The sequence below is a fragment of the Chiloscyllium plagiosum genome, chromosome 10 (genome assembly GCF_004010195.1).
Source record: "Chiloscyllium plagiosum isolate BGI_BamShark_2017 chromosome 10, ASM401019v2, whole genome shotgun sequence".
In the NCBI taxonomy this organism is placed as follows: domain Eukaryota; kingdom Metazoa; phylum Chordata; class Chondrichthyes; order Orectolobiformes; family Hemiscylliidae; genus Chiloscyllium; species Chiloscyllium plagiosum.
This window is the reverse complement of record NC_057719.1, coordinates 6,808,454-6,834,571: the sequence shown is the minus strand read 5'-3', so window position 1 is coordinate 6,834,571 and position 26,118 is coordinate 6,808,454. Positions and strand designations below refer to the sequence as shown.

Genomic DNA, 26,118 nt, shown 5'->3' with positions numbered 1-26,118 from the left:
ATCTTGGAGGAACTGTTGGGCGAAGTTCACAGCACAGAATCAGATAAGTTAATTGTTGTTTTAAGTCTGTCCAATAGAAAGGCTGCAGTAGTGGGCACAGTGGATTCTTTCTTGATTATATGTTTTTGGAGATAAGTCTCTTGATTAAACTTAAAATATAAGCCATAGCTATTAATTTAACCTGGGGCAGTGTTTGTAGAGGAATAAGACGGTGTTATTTTCTGGGTCTGTAGATTGTGAAGGAGCAAAAATGGCCTTTGCAGTGATATGTACTTCTTGTCAGATGTGGGAGTTTAAAGAGAGTTTAAGGGTTACTGCAGATTATATCTGCCATAAATGCTGTTGGATGTGACCCAAGGGCAACTTTTTCACGCAGAGGGTGGTGCGTGTATGGAATGAGCTGCCAGAGGAAGTGGAGGAGGCTGGTACAATTGCAACATTTAAGAGGCATTTGGATGGGTATATGAATAGGAAGGGTTTGGAGCTGGCAGGTGGGACCAGGTGCTGGCAGGTGGGACCAGATTGGGTTGGGATATCTGGTCGGCATGGACAGGTTGGACCGAAGGGTCTGTTTCCATGCTGTACATCTCTATAACTCTATGATACCTGTCGGCCTTTGGACACAACCTCTTCCCAATCTCTCACCATTTGAAAAAAAACTTTGGATCGCTGTTCTTTAAGTAGATAAACTTCAACCTGTGTTGCTGTCTGCCACTTGCTCAGCATGTCTTTTTAAAAAACCCTTGAAGCCTTTGTGTGCACTATTTTTCCTGCACTTTTACTGGTTTTGAATGAGTCGTAGCAAGTAATAAATAACAATACGCGTATTCTACACTGTTTCCCTTGTTTCAAATCCACTTGTCACCAACATCCCATTTAGCACATCAAACTCTGAAATGAACAAAAACCTCTGGTAGCTGCTCCTAAACCCCAACTGACGTTATAGCAGAACTACAATTAAAATCAAAAGGAAGAAGAAATAACAGTTGCAATTTAGTTAATTAACTTCAGAATGACAAGTTAACAAGCCACAATTTGAGTAGCAAAACCAGTAAACAGTTAAAGTTTAATGACATCACATCAAGGGCTTTTCTTGGAAAGTATAATGCTCAATTCCCATAAACCAATAAAAAAACAAATTGCTCAGCTTGCCATCAGTTATCATTCAGATTCGTGAGTACCAGAGATTTGGATGCTCACTTACATATAGTTACTAGAAAACATGAATTGATCCAAAAGGTTAACTAGAGGAACACAACATCATCGTTTGATAGTTTTTCACTATCTACTGTTTCCGTTTCCAATAACGGAATGGGCAGTAATCAGCGGACATAGAATCAAGCGCATTACCAAATGAATCAGAGAAGAAGATAAGACTTATCGGTTCCATACAACAAATTCTGATATGGAACGGGTCGCTTGAAAGAATGGCACAGGTGTGCGTGTGCATGTGTGTGTGTGGGGAGGCTAAGAAGGGGAGGAGAGAGCATGCACACACAAGAGACAGAAAAAGAGAGAGGCAGAGTGAGAGAGAGGGGGGGAAGACAGACTGAGTGAGAGAGAAAGAAGGAACATGCAAATGCTAATCGGAAAAATATTGCAGGGAAATTGCGGTAATTAAAGCAACTTGCGCCAGTTGAAATTTTGACTTGAATACCACTTTAAAACTCAGTCCAGGCAAGATGAGTCAAATGGGCTCACTCTACAATGCAGGATACTATATACAGATGATTAGCAAAGAAACCTCATTGCCATTTATTTCTGATTTGCTGTATATCTTTGCAAAAGAATTCTATACAGTTCTGTAATGTGATCTGATTTGTGGTCTTTCAAACACCAAATGATTAAATAGTAATTAATCTCCTTTGCTGTTTTGCTGTGTTAGACGGTATGTCATATTTGCCTACATAAATGGCTACCATTTAAAAGCAACTTTTTGTCATGAATCTCAGATTTTCTGAAGATGTGCAAGGAACATATCTATAGCAGTTTACTCGAACAGCAATATTCATTTAAGTTGCATTTTCCAGTAGAATTATAAACTGGAGTAAAAACTGTACCACTTTGCAACTTAATATATCCTTTACAATCAACACAAAATACTATCCCAAATAGGCTTCCAAACAATTCAATCCAATAATCGAAATAGATGACTGGTTCCTTTTTCTCTCTTCCCATGTGGCCATCTTCCCTGGGTCATATCATAAACTACACTTCTAATTTTACTTGTCATGCTTATAGTAGTTGTTTGGTAATGAAGAACTTGATTATTGCTATAAAAAGATTTTGTCAAAGCTTTTTTGTTTTGCACTCGTCAGGACAATTCACAGGAAAAAAAGAAAATCAATGTTTATACTGTATGTGAGGAGTGTGTTGACTGTGTTAATATATAGATTCCAGTACAAGGAAGTGCACCGTACCGTGTGCCCGATTTACAGGTCTAAATTGGTAGTCAGCGTAATTGCTTTACATTCAGGATTATCCAGTAAATGTTATCCAATTGCAAAAATCACTGATAGCTCAACACTCGAGTTCTGCAAACGGGGACTGGTCGGGAATGCTCAGTACCTTGCTTATTGGTATGAACTGTTGAGATATGTTAATTGATTCAATCCACCAGTTTTTTTTGACATACAGCCTACATACCTAGCATCACACTGGAAATGATATTCACATACTCTACTACATGTTTGTGGGATTGGCTGAATGTCTTTGTTTTCAAGTTAGCATCCTGTTCGTAGAATACACTACACATGTTGCTACAAAGTTGCAACATGGAACAGCTAGCATCACCAGTAGCTCAGCCTTTCATATACCTTGCCCTTCGAGAGCAATCCGAGACAGACTAGACACGTGGACAAAAAGCACATGTGGCACACACTGCACAGTTTCAACAAAATAGGCTCATTTCTTAGAGAAAGTTTGACCAGAGTCAACCTGCCTGGTTTAAAATATAAACAAAGCTTAGCAATTAATTAATTAATTAATTAATTAAAAGTCATCATTAGCAGGTGCATTTCCAGGGTAATGCTTCAGTCTGTCGAATGGACTCTGATAAACAGCTCTCTTCTTCCATACTGGAAACATTAATTTCCCTTTACACTGGTATTTTTGGCAAATTGACCTGATCAGTTAAAGATGAAAAGCTCTCTCAAAAATATATTTTGTCTTACAATATTCATCTTTATTCGTGCTCAGGCCTCAATTTTCTTTTTCTGAAGCAGCACAACAAGTTTTGTAGACTTGATAAACATGTCAACAGTCATATACATCAAAGCTAATCAGAGTATTGACATTAATACCTATACTTGTACAGGAACAAATTTAAAAAAGGATTGAAAACAAATTTTGAAATCAAGGTACCTGATCAAACAAACTGTTTAAATCAAGCATAAATCTTTGACGTCAGGGCACAGAAGCAATAGCTCCAAATCTAGCAGCACAATTTAGGAGCCTCACTGATGAGGTGACATACAAGATAAAAGTACATGTTATCAACCATGAAGCAAAAAATGTTTTAAAATGGAAAGGTCGCTTCAAATTAGAAGAGGCAGCATTAAAAAATTTGAAGCAAAAGACTTGAAAAAGGTAGATTTAAAAAGGTGACTCCTCCTTGTACGAATACTTTCTGCAACATGCTCTGAAAAAGACTATGACCTTTAGCTAAAAATAATTATCCATTGAAAACAGCATTCCCTATAAAAATCACTAAGTGTTATAAACTGTCAAACATAGAAAACAGCTTGTGGTCATTCAGATCTTGGAGACCGCTCAGTCATTCAATACGATTGCTGCTGATCGTGAAGCTTAGTACCCTGTTTCCACTTCTTCCTCATACCAAATAACCCCTTTAGTCCTAAGACTTATATCTCACTCCTCCTTGAAAGTGTGGGGGCATTCTTAAGAAGGTATTCAGGAAGGCAAAGAGAGCATATATGAAGTAGCCTTGGCAGAAAAAGTTAAAGATAACCCAAAAAGATTCTACAAATACACTAAGAGCAAGAGAGCATTTAGAGCATGAGTCGGACCCCTTGAAGATCAACAAGATGTCTTTGGGTTGAACCTCAGGAAATGGGAGAGATCTTAAATGAATGTCTTGTGTCAGTTTCTTTCAACAGTAAAAATAAAAGCTGGAGACCTCAGGGAAATGAATATTGATGTACTGAAAACAGTTCACATAAAAAAGAGGAAAGATTGGAGATCTTAGAAAACATAGGTAGATAAATCTCCAGAACCCAAATCAAATGAATCCCTGGACGTTGTGGGAAGTTGAGGAAATTGCAGGGCTCCTACCAGAGATGGTTGTGTCATTTTGAGTTTGACAGTGTGTATTGAGTGAGTTAAATGGGAGGCAATGGCCTACTGGCATTTTCATTAGACTATTAACCCAGAGACCCAGGTAATGTTCTTTTTCACTGGAGCAGAGGTGGTTGAGGGGGTTACCTTATTAAGGTTTATAAAAATCATGAGGAACATTGCTGAGGTATATGACAAGGGTCTTTTCCAGAGGGTGAAGGAAGTTCAAAACTAAAATCATATTTTTAAGGTGAGGAGAAAGATTTAAAAAGGACTTTTTTTAAAAAATGCTGTTCATGTGTGGAATGAACTGCCAGAAATCGCAGTGACACAGGTACAGTTATAACATTTAAAAGATATTGGATAAATTCATGAATTGGAACGGTTTGGAGGGATGTGGGCCAAACGCAGACAGGTGGGACGAGCTTAGTTTGGGAACAAGGTCAGTGTGGACCAACATTTCAATGACAGTGCTTTGACCTTCACCTTGAACTGCTTTCTGTGGCGGTGAATTACACAGACTCACCACTCTCTGGCTGAAGAAATTTCTCACCTCAGTCCCATTTCTCACCTCAGTCCCACCCCAGTGACCCCGGACTCTGGACTCCCCAGTCATCAGAAATATCCTCCCTGTATTTACCCTGTATAGATCTGTCAGAATTTTATAGGTTTTCTTATGAGATCCTCCCCAGTTTGTCTTAAGTTCCAGAGAACAGAGGTAACCACTGCTGCCCATCATACTTCAGTACTGACATCCCAGGAATCGGAATCGAGTGTATGGTGCTGGAAAAGCACATTAGGTCAGGCAGCATTCGAAGTGCAGGAGAATCTATGTTTCGGACATAAGTCCTTCATCAGGATCAAGGTTCCTAATGAAGGGTTAATGCCCGAAACTCCTGTTTATCGGATACTGTCTGATCTGCTGCACATTTCCAGCGCTATACACTCAACCCTGATCTCCAGCATCTGCAGTCCTCACTTTCTCCTCCATCCCAGGAACCAGTCTGATCAACATTTATTGCACTCCCTCCATATATAGAACATTTTTCTTCAAAGAAGGGGGCCATAACTGCTCACTAAGGCCATGTACAAATGCAGCATGACATTCTTGCTCCTGTACTCAAATCCTCTTGCTATGAAGGCCAACATACTATTTGCCTTTCTCATGGCCTACTGCACATGCATGCTTACTTGCAGCCATGCATGTACAAGGAACCAAGGTCCCTTTCCTGATCAATTAGCATTCAGATAATCCACCTTCCTGCTTTTGTTACCAACGTGAATATCCTCACAGTTAGCTACATTACACTTCATTGGCCATGCATTTGCTCACTCATTCAACATTCAAACCACAGTGAAGCAACTTTGTATCCTCCTCATAGTTCACCCTTTCATTCAGCTTTGTGTCACCTGCAAAATTGGAGATATTACACCTAGTTTCTTCATCTAAATCTTTAAATGCATCGTAACTAACTGAGGTCCAAACAAACACCTTTGCAGTACACCGTTCGTCAATGGCTGTCACTCAGAAAAAAGCCCATGTCAGTACACTGACCCAAATCACATACACTTTAATGACATGCTAATCTTTTATAGGGGAGTGTATAAAAAGCCTTCTCAAACTCCAAGTAAATGATATCCACTAGCTCCCCTTGCTTGACACAACAATTCATATTCTCAAGAAATAGCAATACACTTGTCAAACACTATTTCCATTTCATAAACCTAAGCTCACTCTGTCCAATCCTGTCACTACTTTTCAAGCGCTCTGCTTTAAAATTAACTCTAGCATTTTTCCTATTACCAATGGCCAGGCTAACTGGCTTACATTCCCTATTTTCTCTCTACTTACTTCCCTTGAAAAAAATTGTGGGCTTATATTAGCTACCCTAATCCACAGGAACTGTTCCAAAGTCTATACATATTCAAGAGGGCAGTTAAGAGTCAACCACATTGTTGTCTGTTTAGAGTCCAGAGCAGGTTAGGATGACAGTTTCCTAAAGGATGATTGTACCCAGATGGGTTTTTTCCCCAGCGAATGACAATTATTAGACTCTTCATTCCAAATTTTTATTGAGATCTGCCATAGCAAGATTCAAACCTAAGTCCTCAGAACATTTCTAGGGCCTGTGGATTAGAACATAGAACATAGAACATAGAAGAATACAGCGCAGTACAGGCCCTTTGGCCCTCGATGTTGCGCCGATACAAGCCCACCTAACCTATACTAACCCACTATCCTCCATATACCTATCCAATGCCCGCTTAAATGCCCATAAAGAGGGAGAGTCCACCACTGCTGCTGGCAGGGCATTCCATGAACTTACGACTCGCTGAGTGAAGAACCTACCCCTAACTTCAGTCCTATATCTACCACCCCTTAATTTAAAGCTATGCCCCCTTGTAATACCCGACTCAATACGCGGGAAAAGGTTCATACTGTCGGCCCTATCTAACCCCCTAATCATCTTGTACACCTCAATCAAGTCACCCCTAAACCTTCTTTTCTCTAGTGAAAACAGCCCCAAGTGCCTCAGTCTTTCCTCATACGATTTTCCTTCCATACCAGGCAACATCCTGGTAAACCTCCTCTGCACCCGTTCCAGTGCCTCCACATCCTTCCTATAGTATGGCGACCAAAACTGCACACAATATTCCAGATGCAGCCGCACCAGAGTCTTATACAACTGCATCATGACCTCAGGACTCCGGAACTCAATTCCTCTACCAATAAAAGCCAGTACGCCATATGCCTTCCTCACCGCACTGTTTACCTGGGTGGCAACTTTCAGAGATCTGTGTACATGGACACCAAGATCCCTCTGCTCATCCACACTACCAAGTATAAATTGTTTTAGTTTAGTATTAGTTTAGCAATAATACCACTAGGCCATGCCTACACCAGATCATATGGAGTTTTCAGTCCTTAAACCCATCAATTTCCCCAATATAATTTCCATCAGCTCAACCCTCTCACTAGACCTAGTGTTACCCAAAACGTTTGGGACATGATTTGTATCCTCGTTTGTGAAGATCGAGCCAAAGTATGTATTTAATCGTTCTGCCATCTCTTTGTTACCCAATATAGCTACCCTTGTTTTTGACTATAAAGGGACCTACATTTGTCTTCACTTAAGTGTCAAGTAATCATTAAAAGGTTGAGAATGCCAACATATACCTTTATGAAACGAAACAAAAGTTACTTCAGTTCATCTCTGTCCCACTAAAATTACAAAGCAAGTCGTGTCCAGTTTGGAGCATTTAGTTACAGCATTCACAAATACAGTACTACAGATCCACAGGAAAATACAGTTGTAAGGGGTATGCAAAACATGGGAAAGGTCAAATGATACAAAAATATTAAACAGAGAAGAACTTCGACTTTTTTCTGCAAAGCTGTAGCCAAATTAGACGTAAACAATGTTTTTGTATCAGACAAAAAAACTTATTCCATTGTTATACATACAAGTTCCGTGCAGTATGAGAAAATATATTTAATTGCATTTTTTTTAAAAACTCAATTTGGTGACTTAAATACTCAGCTATGCCAACTATTTCCATGGCCTTAAAACTGAATTTTAAATACTTTAACCAAAAGAAAGCAAAATACATTTTGTTGAACACTTGTGGCAAAATTAAATATCTTCCAAAGAATTACTGCCTACCAACATTCACCACTGTGGCACTAATGTTGCAAACAGAAGTGCATATCACTCCAAAATCTGGAGGAATATTTTGGTTGATCACCTGTACTCCGTGCTGAGATCTGTTCTGCCTACTGAAACCTGTTCAACCACCTGCCAATGCAATATATTGAATAGATGCAAAGAAAAAATGTACAAAACAAAAATGCATAAGTAGGGAAGGTTCTGGAATTCTTGTAAATTGTCTACTTAAACCAAAGAAAATAAAATTGGGTTTTTCATACTACTTGGGTACAATGCATCCCCTGCGAGTACAAGTTATCAGGGTGTGTTAGACTTTTCCATCTCCGATACTGGAGAAGATCCAAGTGAGAAGAAATAATTAGTCTCAAAATAGGGGGGAGAAATTTGTGATGCAAAGCATAAGGCAGCAATGAATTTTTTATGAACTCAAAAGTTAGGTACTAGAATGCACTTTACTAATGTGCATTGGCTCCTTACAGTACTATACTGATGTAGGACAACAGAATGCAGACTAACAAAAATCTACTTCAGAAAAAACTGTTTGAAGTGCTAACATTAATATACACTGTTAATGATCAGACAGACCTGTGTGTAGCTACACAGCATAAAATATAACTGTCAATATTCAAAGCCACAATTAAACCAAAAAACCTGTGCAAAAAGGGTCAAAACCAACAAGTTGGCCAGCAAGTCAACAATATTGAAAATAACTGCACAAAACCAAGACAACTCAAGAGTCATTGATTAGATGCCACCTAGTTTGTTTTAAAATTCTTCACATTATTGTAGGAAGCAAAATCAGAGGCATAGTTTTCAATTAGTGGAAAACAACAAGTTGTCCATATATTGCAGTGAACTCTGACAAATTTAAAATTTTGCATATTTAAGACTACCTGTTTTCTTGGAGCATTTACTTAAGTCACGCAAAATGCATTGAGACAATCAATTTTTTTTTAAATCTTGCAAATTTATCACCAGGTCCCATAGCCAAGACTTTTCAATCATTTGTTTAGCTAAGAGGAAAATACTGGCTTGAACACAAGGTGAAATGCCTGTTCATCTTCACAACGTCCCATAGGATGTGTAGCATTGACCTGATCCATCAGAACAAGGAACAACTGAAGTTTAAACATCTCAGTTGAGTTTACAGTAAATATTGAGCCCAACTTTCTGAACTGTGGCAAAATTGCACAATGAAGAAAACTGCAAGAGAAATAGATTACTTGGAAACAACCGGAGACATGAGAGTTTGGTGGTACTTCATTCGCTTTGTGTAGTAAAATAATGTTTTTCCATGTTTATCAATAAATAACTTGCAATTTGAAAAGCATTCAATTCAACCATAAAAATTAAACTGAGCAAAGCTACAAAGTGATCGCTATCTTTATTTATTTTAATGCCGAGTGGGTTGCACATCCTCCATTAACTAATACAATCCGTGGCCTATTGTTATCAGCCGTGTACTGTAAAGTTAGGAGGCGTTAAACATTGCACTAGCCCAAATAAGCCTCCGTCAGGTCAGCGTAAAACGTTTTTTTTCCATTATGTAAGGGAACACCATTTCGAGCCACTGAATGGGACAAAACTGTAGTAACGAAGCCCATAAAAGAGAAGCTATTTAATAAAGTCAACGAAAGAGAAAATTTAAAATCCCTGCTCACAAATCCCTAGTTTCAATGAAGTGGAAGCATATAATAAACGACAATCGCCACAGGGAATAACAGAATAGCCTGTCCTTTACAGATTTTCCAAATGTACGTTTGCAAAAAAAAAGCGAGGCTTGCACACAAACACTGACGTGCCGCCCTGTGTACAGCACAGGGTCATCCACAACAACACAAACACCGCTGTAAACGTTGTAACATTGGCGGAGCTCTTTTTTTCGGTAGATCGGATAGATATAAAAAGATTTTTAAAGCATCATCAGGTATGTGCTGAATTTAAAATTGTGCACTGCAGCAACAAGAACCGGAGACAGTAAAAAAAAATGCAGCCCAGACGCCTGTGAACATTAATGAAATCAGAGCTGCCCAAAGATTGACTGAGATGCTGATTTAGTAACCTTTTTAATCCCGTGCTTTCGCTCCCTGCTCTTGCTATGAATCCACTCCGCATCCGCCCAGGCTACAAAACAACGATGTCCATTTCATATTCCACCCGATAATCCTCACTGGTTTGCTTCAGTGTTGTTTTCAATCCTTTCGGAGTTGCAAATAATATCCCAACCCGACTATTTTTTTTAAATTCACAGCCCGCACGTTAATGCGTCCTCAATTCTTTTCCGTCCTTTTCCAACTCATCGCACCAGAAGGGACAGGGAGATGTCCTCCGGGTCCTAATGCTCCCGCTTCTAAGTGCGGTGCGAGTTACTCAAAACGTTCACTAACCTTTCTCTACGTCCGTCAACAAACCGTTGGGAGAAATGTTGCTCACAGATTGCAAGGAACACAAATTGCTTATTTCACAAAAGGGCATTGCTCTATGAGACACTTTCACCTTCCACATCCAATCAACTTTGCATTTATTTCTGCATGTTCTCTCGCCAACCGCTCCCCCAACAAAACAAAAACACTTTGCAGATTTCTCGTCTCTCTCATGATGCTTTCGCTACTTCAAATTTTGGTGAGCAAAACTGTTTCCAGCTGAGTACAGATGCATTAATACAGTACTGATAAAATACCCCATTCGAACACACAATCGGACCATTCCCTAGTTTCTTGCGCTATTACTACATACTAACTCAAGGACCTTTGAATCATTCTCCCAGTCCATAATTCAAAACAAGCTCATGTTGCCACTACATTCTAACATTGAAAGCTTAGTTTTTGCATCTGTATGATATAGATGGCCACATATCACTTTAGAATGGCTTTGCATTCTTAACTATCGCTTATACCATCACAATTGTTACAAAATAGCATTTTGTTCTTCACTCAGATCGCCCCATTTTTCAAACTAGCTCCTTGCCCAAGATCAAAAGTCAAAATAGTTCAATCACTGACTCACATTCCTGTAAACATACCTTAATTTCACTTGCAAGAAACATTTTGGCCATAACAGATGATTTATACTCTAGGTATAAAACAAAAGCTTCTAAATTTGGCATAAAAACAAAATAAATCTCCAAAAGTTGGGATCTCTGGCATTGGTCTGCCACACACATAGCAGCATAGTTATTATTCAATGACTATGCTACTACATCCTCATTTGTGCACTTCACCTTGACAACACTAGCAATCTGCCACAAAGGAAAACAAGAATGAAAAAGCATTTTGTGTATTTTGTACACAACAACAGATGGCTGGGGATGAATTACGGACAGGTGGATGGTCAGCCTTTGGTTTTGAATTGCATGCATACTCAAGGCGTCAGCACTCATGCAAATAAGCCCCAAACCAATTCTGCTACACAAGATATAACAGACTATAGCCGGAACTTTTAGTAATAAAAAAATTCACAATAGCTGTTATTGAGCCTTACAGTGTGGAAGCTGGATATCTTGCATCAGAAAAATATGTAAAACAGGATTAATTTATATTGTACTTTTCACATTTAAAGGGCATTTTCCCAAAACTAATGAGCAAATTATTTAAAAAGTCACCATAACAATCTAGTAAAACAGAGCAAACAATTTAGTATGGAAACTGAGACTTGGAAAATAATTTCTTAAAGTAAAATGATCAATAAATCTTCCAAATCATCACTGGGGACAGAGAAAGACTGCCAATAATTAACATGCAGCAAATATCAAACTTACTGGAATTCTTCAGCTAGAATAGATCTCTCAATTTCTCAATGTCTCGAAGTCCCCAAATTTCCCATACTCCTACTGCTGGCCCTTAATGGAAGAGGACAAAAGTAAGAAGTATTGCTGCAAACTTACAAGACATTGGAGAGACTGCACTCACAGTATTGCATACAGTTTTGTTCTTCTTACTTCAGGACAGATAAAGTTGCACTGAAAAGTGTTCATAGAAGGATCATTAGGCTGATTTCTTAATAAGAAACTTTATTTTTGTGGTAAAGTTCAGCCCTTCCGCCACAAATACATTGTGATGGCAGTGTACACCATCCACATGATGCACTACAACAACTCTCCTGAAAATCACGATCGGAGTATCCACACCACATGGACTACTCAAGATGGCAGCTCATCACAATCTTCCCAATGGCAAGCAGGAAAGGGTAAGAAATGATGGCCTAGCCAATGGCATCAAAATTCCAATGAAGTACTTTTAAACTTTAATCATTGTTGCAACACCTAGACATTAGTAGTGACAATTTCAACCTTCGCAAAGTGCTACATAACTGAAGGAAAAACTTGTGCTACCTCATCAGTAGCCAATAAAGGTGACCATCTACTACAACTATCAGATGCTGTAGACTGACCTATTGAAAGTTTTGACAGATAAAACTCAGAATTCATCACATTATACCCAATGAAAATTACTAATCATAGATGGAAACAGTTATCTGACCAGATTCACTGTTTTATAAATTGCCACATTCTGACCTTGAGTGAAAAAAATCCGTTTTAAATCCTATACACCCTAAACAGAGAAACAAAAAAAAATGCATTTAAAATATCAAACTATCAGCACATTAAGTGTAAGCTGTTGAGAATCACAGCAAAGCCTCAGCTTGGATGGAAAATGGCCTTTGAAAATAAATTTTGCATGGTAAGTGAAAGTACGGAGTGTTGACCCAGTTGGAACTATTTGTTTTGTATTGACATAAATGACATGTGAAATAACTCCAGAGGTCACTATTCCATCACTAAGTCCCATCGCCTTTATTTACATGTGCATAGTACTTGACATTGGTCTGGCATCCTCCGCGCAGCTCTCAGGGAACAGAATTTCAGAGACTCCTATTTACAGATGTTTTCTAATCAACCTTTTCAGACATGCTATTACACACCTCTAGAGCAAATAGATCTTGCTAGCTCAGAGGTAGGGACACTGCTACTACACCACAAGAGCCCCACTTTTTTTTTTATTTCCACCAGGAAGAAAAGAAACACCCAACTGGCCAGTAACAAGCAGTGCCCTTCACATCAAAGGTCCCCACTCCTCTGTCAGCCAGGGCTCCCTGATTGGATCAAGTTAATAGCTGCAGGGAACCCATTCTATGAAGTTCACCTGGCCGACCATGTTACAATCACGACAACTTGGACCCATGGATACTCAGTACCATACAGACAAATATGAGACCGCAAACCAGAATAGACAATGAACTGGAGATTTTTTTTAAACACTAACATGTTCTCAAGGATGGAGCTGTCTGTCCAACCACATTCTGTAGCTGTTGAATTGCACATCACTATTCAACAAATGTGGGAAGGCTGTAGAACTTTGATCTAATCTGCTGGTTGTAGGATTGCCACTCACACCTGGCATTGCTCCTATTATGCAAGAATGAGTTCCCTGCAGCTATCAACTTGGTCCAATCAGGGAGCCGACAGAAAGAGTGGGAGTCTTATGGTGTAGTAGTAGTAACCCTACCTCTGAGCCAGCAAGAACTATATTCAAATCCTACCTGCTCAAGAGGGATGTAATAGCATCTCTGAAAAGGTTGATTAGAAAACATCTGTAAATAGGAGTATCTGAAGTTCTGTTCCCTGAGAGCTACGCAAAGAATGTCGGCTCTCCCCTACACAATTCATTGAACTGGGCTGGTTGATGATAATGGGACAATGAGATAAGACCTTCGAATTAGAACATTTAAAATCAATTACTTTAATAGTGACATTGAATTGCTATTGTTCTCACTGTCTGTTAAATTCTACAGCTTCTACCTACAATTACTCAAAGACAAGCTTGGTAGGAAAGGGGGATTGGCTTTTTGCAACTAAAACACAAATTGGGAATATTGGAAAGGTCCTCGATTTGACAGGTCAGACGCAGTTATTATGAAGAAGTGGAATAGTTTGCAGTGGAGGATGGGGATGGAAGTGTGTGGTGAAGGAAAAGAAAAGGGGAAGTGGGGAAGAGAAAGAAAGAAATATTCCCACTATGCAATAACCACATTTAAGGTTGGTGCTATTCAGCTTCCATCATAATTAATGATGCAGGTCCCATTCCTCCAAAACTAAGTCATCAATAATTAAATTGGTGAGATGGAGAAGTTAATCACACTATCAACTATAGTGCTCATTTCAGACTGTTTCACCAAATAGAGGATATTAATATAAAGAAAATTACAAGTCTAACAAACATTGATAAAATTATGCTGCACGAATGATTTGAACAGTTTGCCTCATTGTCGATGGGAAAACAGTTTTCCATTTGCATTTGTATAGCACTTAATCCCAAGATACTTCAGAAGACCATTTTAAAAGAAATCATGATACCAAACCACATATGGCAATCTTTGATCAGATGATCAAAGGCTTGTTCAAATAAGTTGGTTTTAAGAGGAGGAAAGCAGACCAATGCAGGGTTGAAATCCCAGAGTTTAGAATCCTCTCTCTCTGAGCTTGTGGCATTCCATTATACACTTTTCACTCCACCTAGGTAAAAGTGACAAATCTTAAATAAATCTTAATGACAAGGGCTCTAAATGTTGGTGAACTTACCTCTACTTTGCAAAAGCAGAAGAGTTAACTCTCCAATACTTAGTCTTGCATTCCCCTGGACTATGATGTCACCACAGAAAATCAAGCTCTTGCTTGTAGTACAGTCATTGATTTTATCTACTCCAATAATCTCTCCTCTACAGCTTCCTACCACATAGCAGCTTAATCCCACTAAACCCATTGCTAGCCACTAATAGTCCCCATGAGCAGTTTTTCATTTTCCTAGGCTGACCATTATCTATTCCTTTGTAAATCCAACTTTCTCCTCTCTTTGGGCACTATCATTTACTCTTACCCCCTCCTCTCACCCCATCTTCTGAATGAAAACTAACATCTTCCTAGCGACCATCAGTTCTGAAGGGTCACTTGACCAGAAGCATTTACTTTGATTTCTGTCCACAAATGCTGCTAGACCTGAGATTTTCCTGCAATTTCTGTTTTTATCCCATATCACTAACATCTACCTTCTTCCCAAGATCCACGAACAGTACTGCTCTAATAGACCTATAGTTTCAGCTGTTACTACCTGTGAACTGAAAGTCATACAACACAAAAGCAGATTCATCAGTCCAACTTATATGCATGGACCAGATATCCCAACGTGACAGAATCCTATTTGCCAGCATTTAGCCAATGTCCCTCTAAACGTTTCCTATTCATATACCCATCCAGACGCCTTTTAAAGTGTTATAATTGTATCTACCTCCACTACTTCATCCGGCAGCTCATTCCATAAATGCACCATCCACTGCATGAAAAAAATTACTCCTCAGGTCCTTTTTATATCTTTCCCTGCTCATCTTAAACCTCTGCCCTCTAGTTTTGAATTCTCCTATCCTCGGAAAAAGACTTTGGCTATTCACCCTATCCATACCCTTATAATTTTATAACGTCACCCCTCAGCCTCTGACACTCCAGGGAATAAAGTCCAGCCTATTCAGCCTCTCCCTACAACTCAACCATCCAGTTCCAGCAAGATCCTTGAAAGTCTTTTCTCCTCTGACATCCTTCCTATAGAAGGGTGACCAAAATTGTATGCAGCATTTCAAAAGTGATCTCACTGATGTCCTGTACAGGCCCATAACATTGAGTGTAGGAGTTTGGAGGTTATGACCAATGAAGGTCAGACGTCACAACACCAGGTTATAGTCCAACAGATTTATTTGAAATCACAAGCTTTCGAAGTGTGACCCTTCGTCAAATGAATGTCACTTCACCTGACAAAGGGGCAGCGTTTCAAAAGCTTGTGATTTTAAATAAACCTGTTGGACTTTAACCTGGTGTCATACGACATCTGATCTGGTCGATCTCAGTCCAACATTAGTCATGATGGGGCAGTGCCAATGAAGGCAAGCACGCCAAACGCCTTCTTCACCACTGTCTACCTGCGATTCCACTTGTAAGGAACTATACACCTGAACCCCTTTGTTCACCAACACTCCCCAGGGACCTACCATTAACTGTACAAGTCTTGCCTTACCAAAATGCAACATCGCATCTTTCTAAATTAAAGTCCATCTGCCACTCCTTGGCCCCCGACCCATCCAAACAAGGTCTTATTGTACCCAGAGAATCTTCATCACTGCCCACTGCAAACTTATTAACCGTGCCTCCTTTATTCATGTCCAAATCATTTATATAATGAATGAGCAGTGCACCCAGCACTGATTCTTATGGCACATTTTGGTCACAGGCCTCCAGTTCAAAAAGCAAACTCTATCACCACCTTCAAGCCAATTTTGTATCCAATCAGCTAGCTCCCATATGGAACCTTGTCAAATGCATTCCTGAAGTGTTCAGGCAACAGCTACTGCTCTGCCTTCATCAATTTATCATTGCTTCAAGAAAAAACAACAACAATCTGGCTGGGAAGACATGATTTCCCACACACAAAGCCAGTCCTTCTAATTTTGACATAATTTTCCTTCCTTTTCAGAATGACTCCCTAACAAGATCTGTGACTCTTCTGATGACCTCCACTTTTTAGTTTCCAATTTCCTGGTCCTAGCCATTTCTTCACCAATCTCTCTACATCTCTAGTCTCCACCAAGACAATCTGAGGGGGTCTTCACTTTTTCCTTGAACAGAGTTCAAACCAGTTACCATTCACCTTCCTCCACCTTATTATCTTTCTTCTTTCAAATAAGAAGTTTTTACAGGTCTTAGCTATGCCTGTATTTTTATGGAAAATATGTAATATTCCTTGTTCTCATCCTTCTCTGGCCACTTCAACAACTCTTCCGTGTAGACTGATTATTACATCAGTACCATTTTCTGCTTTGCCTCAAATTGGATATCTTCAACTTTACTTCCAAGTCACATATAATCCCTAATGTGGAAGCAGGCCATTTGGCCCATGGAGTGCATGAGTCAAGATTAGAGTGGTGCTGGAAAAGCACAGCAGTCATGCAGCATCCAGGAGCAGTAAAATCAACATTTCTTGCAAAAGTCCTTCATCAGGGTCATTCCTGATGAAGGGCTTTTGCCTGAAACATCGATTTTCCTGCTCTTCCGGATGCTGCCTGACCTGCTGTGCTTTTCCAGCACCACTCTAATCTTGACTCTGATCTCAAGCATCTGCAGTACCCATTTCTGCCATGGAGTGCACACCAATTCTCCAAAATGCTTCCCCCCTCCAACCCACCCACCTAGCCTATCCCTGTAACTCTACATTTCATTTAATTTATTGCAGTCACATGCACTTAGGTACAGTGAAAAGCTTGGTTTGTAAGCAGTAAAGGCAGATCATAGTAGGCAAGGTCATACAAACCATAGGGTGCTTAGAGTGGTGCACACAGATTATATTGCACAGGAGGTTCAGTAGAATCTCCATTCGTCAGATTAATAACAGTAGGGAGGAATCTGTTCTTGAACCTGTTGGTACATGTTCAAACTTTGTATCTTCTGCCGGTTGGAAGAGGTTGTAGGAGAGTGTTACCTGGATAGGAAGGGTCTTTGATGATGTTGGCAACCTTTCCGCAGCAACGAGAAGTGTAAATGGAGTCCATGGATTGAAGGTCAACTTCCGTGATGGTCTGGGCTGTGCACACAACCCTCTGTAGCTTCTTACAATCCTGGGCAGAGTAGCTGCCGTACCAGGCAATTATGCACCCAGATAGTATGCATCATAGAAAGCATACTATCTGTAAAAGATGGTGAGGGTCCTTATAGACGTGCCAAATTTCTTAAATCGCCTGAGGAAGAGGAAGCATTGCTGTGCCTTCTTGACCATCGCATCTACAGAGGACGTGCATCTACATGGGAAGTACAGGACAGATTGCCAGTTATCATCACTGCTAAGAACTCAAAGCTCTCAACCCTCTCAAACCCAGCTCCACTGATGTAGATGGGGCAGGGTCTCCTCTCTGCTTTCTGAAGTCCATGATCAGTTCTTTTGTTTTTCAAGCATTGAGATAGAGGTTATCATTGTACCACAATTCTGTATTCTGAATAATCGCGATTTGATATCCGTCCAACCAAAATGGTGGCAAACTTGTAGATGGTATTCATTCAGCATTTGGCGACACAGTCGTGTATAGCGAGTACAGTAAGGGGCTAATAATGCAACAGTGTGGGGGCTCCAGTGTTCAGCTATCTATTTTCACTGATTGCGGTCTGTGGGCTATGAAGCGAAGGATCCAGTTGCACAGGATGAAGCCAAGGTTTGAGCTCAGTCTGAAGGGGATTATGATGTTGAAGGCAGAGCTGTAGTCAATAAGCAGGAGTCAGACATAGATGCCCTTGTTGTCAAGGTATTTTAAGGGCTAGGGAAATGGCATCCCCTGTGCAGCTGTTACATCGGTTAGCAAATTGCAACAGATCAAGGCAGGCTAGAAGGCTCCAGTTGATGTGGGCCACGACCAGCCTCCCTTATGGAGATCAGAGCCACTGACCAGTAGTCATTAAAGCATGTTGCATGCGCTTTCTTGGGTACCGGGATGATGGCGGTCTTGAAGCAGATCGGGCCCTTGACCTGTAGGAAAGGAGAGGTTGAAGATGGCCCGCTGCCTTCCTTAGTTGGACTCTCAGGAAGGCTGATCTGACGTCTACAGCGGTGACGGAGGGACTAAGTGCATCTGCGGCTGTTGAGGGAGGTGACACCTCACCACTGGCATTCTGCTTAAAATGAGCATAAAAAGCCTTGAGCGCATCAGGGAGGGATATATTTTTGTCCCTCATCATTTCGTATCCAGTTTTGTTTAGGCCTTGATACCCATGATGGGTTTGAGCCTCTAACCTGGTCCAGTACTGCCTCTGAGCATCTTTGATGGCTTTGCAGATGTCATACCTGGATTTTCTATACAAGTCTGGGTCATCTGATTTGAATGCTGCCCGCCTGGTCTTTAGGTGGTGATAGATTTCCTGGTTCATCCAAGATTTCTGGTTCAGGAACGCTCGAATAGACTTCTTTGGCATGCAGTCCTGCACACATTTGCTAATGAAGTCTGTATCAGTGTTGGCATACCCATCTAGGTTTTCCACTGAGTAGGTGAATACAGACCAATGCACTGATTCCAAGCAATTCCAGAAACCCCTTGGACCAACATTGTACAGTATTACTTTCTGTGAAAGTCTTTCGAATGGCTAATCCACCAAGCAGGCACATCCCTGGACACTATGGGCAACTTAGCGTGGCCAAACTACCTCTCCTTGGTCCATCTGCAACACACTCCTTCACTTACTCAACTTCAGTTTCCATTTGATATTAGGCTAAGAACATTCATTACAAGTCCACTAATTCTCACAGCTACCTTGTTTACTCTCTCTCACTACAGCCTGTCAGGATCCCATCTCATGATTCCAGTTCATCTGTCCTGGTCACATCTGTTACCCACCAACATTTGCATTCAATGGATCATCTTCCATCACCTGCAAACATATTCTACACTCCTTTCAGCATTCCAAAGGAATTATTTGTTCCATATGCCCAGGTCCGCTCTCCAATCACCCCAACAGCCTTCACACAGTTCTTTTCCAATGCCAAGGCAGAAGGTGTAACACCTGCTCTAACCTCCACTCACTAAGGCCTCACACAACTACCCCAGGTTAAACAATGATATCCATGTCATTCAATTTAACATTCAGTTTACTGCTCTGAATGTGGTCTCCTCTGCACAGGGCTGGTGGGAAAGAAGAGAAAAGCAACCAATCTTGATTGGGTAAGTATTTTATAGAACACCATTCATTCAGCTTGCATGATCCTGAGCTGCTGGTAGCCTGTAATTTTAATTCTCCACCCCGTTCTCGTGCAGACACACTGGTCATCGGCCTCCTGCTCTATTCCAGTGAAACTCAATACTAGCATCGCATCCATTGTAGCTGCATGTTTTGTTTCCTTTCTTCCTCCATCACCATTCCCTTTAGCCCTGTATGAGGAACTCTTATCAAAAGAAACTCTCCTGTCTTCTACACTGTCACAGACATTTTGTTGTCCTCCACATTCCATGCTCAGAATGTCTCCAGCAGCTGCCAAACCCAACAGTTTTTCAGCATTTTTAAAGATAGATTTCCAGTCTCTGTAGTGTCCTATAATGTGCACTATATGGAAATCAACAGCTTTTGACAAGAAATTAAACTTGTCATTCAACATTTCACAAAAAAACTAGAATCTCCACTATAACAAATGGACTATAAACATTGTTGGTTAAACACTATTTTCTTTGTATGTTAAAATTTGTCCATTAAAAGAGGAACATTTCGTATTTTTCTCGCTCTCTGCAGACTTCACAGTAAATGGTCCACAGCCGCTGTCTGCTTCCAGTGGAGTCTTGTAACTCCATTTAAAACTTTAGTAGGATCACTGAGTATTATGTGCCATTGTGGTTGCCACACTATAGGATGAGGCGGCTTTGGAAAGGGTACAAAAGAAGAGGTTTATCAGGATGTTGTCTGGATTGGAGTAAATTAGCTGTAAGCGGAGATTGAACAAACATCAATTGCTTTTGTTAGAACATCAGAGACTGAGGAGCAACCTGATAGAAGTACATAATATCGAGAGGCATGCGGAGGATTGATAGTCATTCTTTTTCCCAGGGTGGAAATGCCAATTACTAGCGTGCACAAGTTAAAGTGAAAAGGGAGAAAGGTTTAAAGGAGATGTGCAAGGCAACATTTTTACACAAGGGTGGTAGGTGCCTGAATGCACTACCAGGGAAGATGGTAGCAGATATACGACAGCAGCGTTTGTGGCATTTAGACACATACAAGAATGGGCAGTGAATAAAGGGGTATAGACCATGTGCAGGTAGATGGGATTAGTTTAGAAATGTCATCCATGGTTAGTGCAGACATGGTGGGCTAAAGGACCTCTTCAAGTGCAGTACTGATCTATGTTCTATAACTGAATAAGAACTTGAGTGTGTCTCCAGGTGTTTTCCAGTTTACAAAGAGTTTCTTAAATCCACCATCAGAAATAAAGTGTGTTTTAAAAGGATTCTTTTTCCCCCTCGCCATGCCAAAATAAATCTCCTGCATGTCAGAGAAGACAAAAAAAAGCACTTCTTTGACTAGAGACCATCTTCCTTCTGCATCCAGCTGTGGTAGCTCAAATTGGGCGGCACGGTGGCACAGTGGTTAGCACTGCTGCCTCACAGCGCCAGAGACCCGGGTTCAATTCCCGCCTCAGGCGACTGACTGTGTGGAGTTTGCACATTCTCCCCGTGTCTGCGTGGGTTTCCTCCGGGTGCTCCGGTTTCCTCCCACAGTTCCAAAGATGTGCAGGTCAGGTAAATTGGCCATGCTAAATTGTCCGTTGTGTTAGGTAAGGGGTAAATGTAGGGGTATGGATGGTTTGCGCTTCGGCGGGTCGGTGTGAGGACTTGTTGGGCCGAAGGGCCTGTTTCCACACTGTAAAGTAATCTAATCTAATCTAAATTCAAGAAGCCACTTTTGAATGGAAAGACAACTTCTGTCCAGATGTTAAATTCATTAATTTGTAGCGAAATCTGTAAACTTTCAAAATAACTTCCTGTTTCCTCATCCCCTACAATGTGAGACAGTGGTTCAGTGGATAGCACTGCTGCCTCACAGCACCAGGAATCTGGCTTCAATTGCAGCCTTGAGTGACTGTGGAATTGGCACATTCTCCCCATTTCTGCATTGGTTTTCTCTGGTTGCTCCAATTTCCCCTCAAGTCCAAAGGTGCAGGTTTGGTGAATTGGCTATGCTGAATTGCCCAGGGATAACGTAAGGTTAGGTGGATTAGCCATGGGAAATACAGGGGGTGAGTCTGGGTGGAATGCTCTTTGGTGCATCAGCGTGGACTTGTTGGGCTGAACGGCCTGGTTCCTCACTGTGAGGATTCTACGAAAATGAAATTATGTGAAAGCACATTAAGTGCACATTCAACTAGAAATGACAAGTAGTTCTCCTTGATCCCAACTCACTTTCATCTTAGAAATAGACAGTAAGCGGTACAACTGCTCACAACTGTCCACAGCATTTCTCTGACCTTGGAAGACTCCGACTGCAGCTATTGTCTCCAGCCTAAATACCTAGTACCTTTTTCTCAGTAAAACAATTCCAAGCGTTCCTTTGATCTTTAACAATCCATCCATCCAGGCTTATTGTCAGGCAAATTTTGAATAAGTCACATTAAATTTAGGATAAATTAAAGTTGAGTAAAAATAAATCTCAGAAGTGTCAAATCTTATAATGAAAGAAAAGCAGCACTGACAGATTTAATGCACCAGAAATGTTGGTTTTATATGAAGTAAAAAATTACAATGAGGTATTTTGTATAAATAAAATTGAAGTTACAGAATGGTGTGAAGAATCTTCCTATACAGTCAAATAAGCATTCCAATCTATCAAAATGAATTCACAATTTAAGAACAAAAAAGAAATGTACTGTTCAATTTAGCATCAACATAAGATACAAAGAATATATATTCACCTTTACTGCACTGACAATTTGAACTTCAACCTTCAAAAACAAAATCAATTTAAACCTGGCAGATGGCAGGTTCTAATTTCACAGCTTGAAAGACTTAAGTGGGACTGTATTATTGCACAGTAAATGTATACATTTTTGGGCAGAAACTTATGGCCTTAGAGCAAAACATAATACTGCAGCACCTGCTGTAGAAATCCTTCAGATAGAGTGACATGCTATAGAATTTCTTGCAGCGCTTCTCACAGTTGGGAAACAATGAGGAGGATAGAATAATGAGAAAGACAAGCAGAAAGAAGATTTGAACACTACAGACTGAAAGCATAACAATGCGAATATAAAGATAAGTTTTAAGAATAGTGACCACCAGTTAGAGCATTAGGAAGCAGGATATAAGAGAGAGACCTTAAATTACTGAAGACAGGCTTTGGCACAAGGCTGAAAAGGGAGTTGGAGTACTCAAGGTAGACAGCACAGAAGCAATAATCTGAGTGGAATACTTTGCTGGAATGGATCAGTCCAGGGGTTAAACCAGAGAGGAAATAGAAGTGCAGAATTAGCAAGACAGAGCAATAGGCAAGGATCAGTAAAACAAAAGATGAAGTAACAACATAGGAATGGGTGAGTGAAGCTGAGAGGGGTAAGTCTGAGGAGGATGGTAAGGAGACAATATTGGTGATTGAACTTGTGTGCGAAGAAAACTTAGAATTATGCAACACTAGAATTCTGCATGCAGTCTTGCCTATGTAAAGGCTAATATAAAATTTGATTCATCATAACAATGCCAGATAACATTAAAAATCACAACACCAAGTTATAGTCCAAAAGATTTATTTGGAAGCACTAGCTTTCAGAGTGCTGCTCCATCAGGTGGTTGTGTAATATAAGATCATAAGACAGAATTTATAGCAAAAGCTTAGTGTGATGTAACTGAAATTATGTATTGAAAAAGATCTTGATTGTTTGTTAAGTCGCTCATCTTTTAGAATGAACGTGCTGGTTTCAGTTCTTTCATATGTAAATCGCCGAACATTTAAAAATTACATTCTCAAGTGAACTTAAACAGTCCGTGTCATGTCAGCCCAGATAATGCATTTAAAAGGTGTGAGCTGCCCTGAGACTGCCTGTGCCACAATGGCCAAACTGAGCAAAGTAAAATGTAATTCTGCAGGTAAAAATTCACCCCACAAACTTAAATGTGCATGTGGGCGTGCATGTGTGCACGCGTGCGGGAAGGGTGTGGTTATGAGAGCCTGAGAGAGTGTGTAAAGGGGTATAGGTTTGTGAGAGGGTGGAAGTGTATGAGAGAGGCTCTGCATGAGTGTACGAGTCTGTAAGAACCTCTCTGGCTATGTCGAAGGCATCTTGAAACCCATTGTAAAGGGGACCCCCCCACCAAAGCCTCTGTCGCGACATTACAGATTTCTTACAGAAACTCAGCACCCATGGACCAGTCGAACCAGGAACATTCCTCATCACAATGGACGTTTCAGCACTCTATACCAGCATGCCCCACAATGATGGAATCGCAGCAACAGTCTTAGTACTCAACTCCAACAACTGCCAACCTTCAAGCCTTGTCCTACAACTCATCCACTTTATCCTCCACTACAACATTTTCACCTTTGACAACCAGTTCTTCATTCAGACAGGCTGAATAGCCATGGGGACCAAATTTGGACCCCAATATGCCAACATTTTTATGCACAGGTTCAAGACGTCTTCTTTATTTAGGACCTCCAATCAACATTGGATCATTGAAATCTCTTCTGGGGTAAAAGTGACCTGTACAAGGATGGACAGATTGCACCCAAATTGGAAGGGGACTAATATACTGGCAGGGAGATCTGCAAGAACTGCTCAGGAAGATTTAAATGAGTAAGGGGGGAGATGGGGAAGAAGGGGAGAGGGAGATGGGACACAGCGATGTAGGGGGGAAAAGAGATCAATTGGCAACTGGTACAGTTGGGAAAAGGAGTGAGCCATATAGTCAGGGCAGTTAGGGACAAAACAGAGAACAAGTGATAAATTAAACTGCATTTATTGCAATGCAAGGGGCCTAACAGCAAAGGCAGATGAACTCAGCACATGGTGAGGAAATGAGATTACGATATCATGGCAATTACAGGAATATGGCTCCGGGATGGACAGGACTGGCAGCTTAAATGTTCCAGGATACAAATGCTGCTGAAAGGACAGAAAGGGAGGCAAGAGAGGAAGGAGTGGCATTTTTGATAAGGGATAGCATTACAGCTGTATAGAGGGAGGATATTCACGGAAATACATCTAGGGAAGTTATTTGGGTGGAACTGAGAAATAAGAAAAGGAATGATCACCTGATTGGGATTGTATTATAGATTCCCCAATAGTCAGAGGGAAATTGAGAAACAAATTTGTAAGGATCTTTCAGTTCTCTCTAAGAATAATAGGGTGGTTATGGTAGGGGATTTTAACTTTCCAAACTTAGACTGGGACTGCCATAGTGTTAAGGGTTTAGATGGTGAGCCTTGATTTGGAGATGCCAGTGTTGAACTGGGGTATACAAAGTTAAAAATCACACCACCAGGTTATAGTCCAACAGGTTCAACTGGAAGCACACCAGCTGTCGGAGCACTGCTCCACCTGATGAAGGAGCGACACTCCGAAAGCTAGTGCTTCCAATTAAACCTGTTGGATTATAACCTGGTGTTGAGATTTTTAACTTAGATGGTGAGGAATTTGTTGAAGGTGTACAAGAAAATTCTGATTCAGTATGTGGATGTACCTACGAGAGAAGATACAAAACCTGATCTACTCTTGGGAAATAAGACAGGGCAGGTGACTGAGGTGTCAGTGAGGGAGCACTTTGGGGCCAGTGACCATAATTCTATTAGTTTTAAAATAGTGATAGAAAAGGATAGACCAGATCTAAAAGTTGAAGTTCTAAATTACAGGAATTGCAACTTTGACAGTATTATGCAACAACTTTCAAAAGCTGAAATGGATCAGATGTTCACAGGGAAAGGGACAGTTGGAAAATGAGAAATGAGATAAGGAGAGTCCAGCAACGGTATATTCCTGTCAGGGTGAAAGGAAAGGCTGGTAGGTGTACTGAATGCGGGATGACTAGAGAAATCAAGAGTCTGGTTAAGAAAAAGGAGGAAGCATGTCAGATACAGACAGGAGAGATCAAGTGAATCCTTAGAAGAGTATAAAGGCTGTAGGAGTATACTTAAGGAAATCAGGAGGACAAAAAGGGGACATGAGATAGCTTTGGCAAAGTGAGTTAAGGAGAATCCAAAGGGTTTTTACAAATACATTAAGGACAAGAGATTACCTAAGGAGAAAATAGGGCCCCTCAGATTCTCCTGTTCCCTAGATGCTGCCTGACCTGCTGCGCTTTTCCAGCAACACATTTCCATCCCCTCAAAGATCAGTAAGGCGGCCTTTGTGTGGAGCCGCAGGAGATTGGGGAAGATACTAAACGAGTATTTAGCATCAGAGTTTACTGTGGAAAAAGAGGTGGAAGATATAGAATGTTGGGAAATAGATGGTGACATCTCAAAAAATGTCCATATTACAGAGGAAGTAGTGCTGGATGTCTTGAAACACAGAAGTGGATAAATTCCCAGGACCTGATCAGGTGTACCCCTAGAACTCTGTGGGAAGCTAGAGAAATGATTGCTGGGCCTCTTGCTGAAATGGTT

The 26,118-nt window shown here is 40.6% G+C and overlaps 1 protein-coding gene across 4 annotated transcripts in view; it reads right to left on the bottom strand.

Annotated features, from left to right (window-relative positions):
* The window catches only part of foxn3 (forkhead box N3), a 474,715-nt gene that overhangs the window by 436,035 nt on the left and 12,562 nt on the right, over window positions 1-26,118 (bottom strand). Inside the window, exon 1 of one of the 4 annotated variants that reach the window (XM_043696968.1) lies at window positions 10,027-10,346. The exons of the other annotated variants lie outside the window; for them this stretch is intronic. The gene's annotated coding sequence lies outside the window, so the exon portion shown is untranslated. Of the gene's footprint in view, window positions 1-10,026; window positions 10,347-26,118 lie in introns of those variants that run through there. 4 annotated transcript variants of the gene reach the window in all.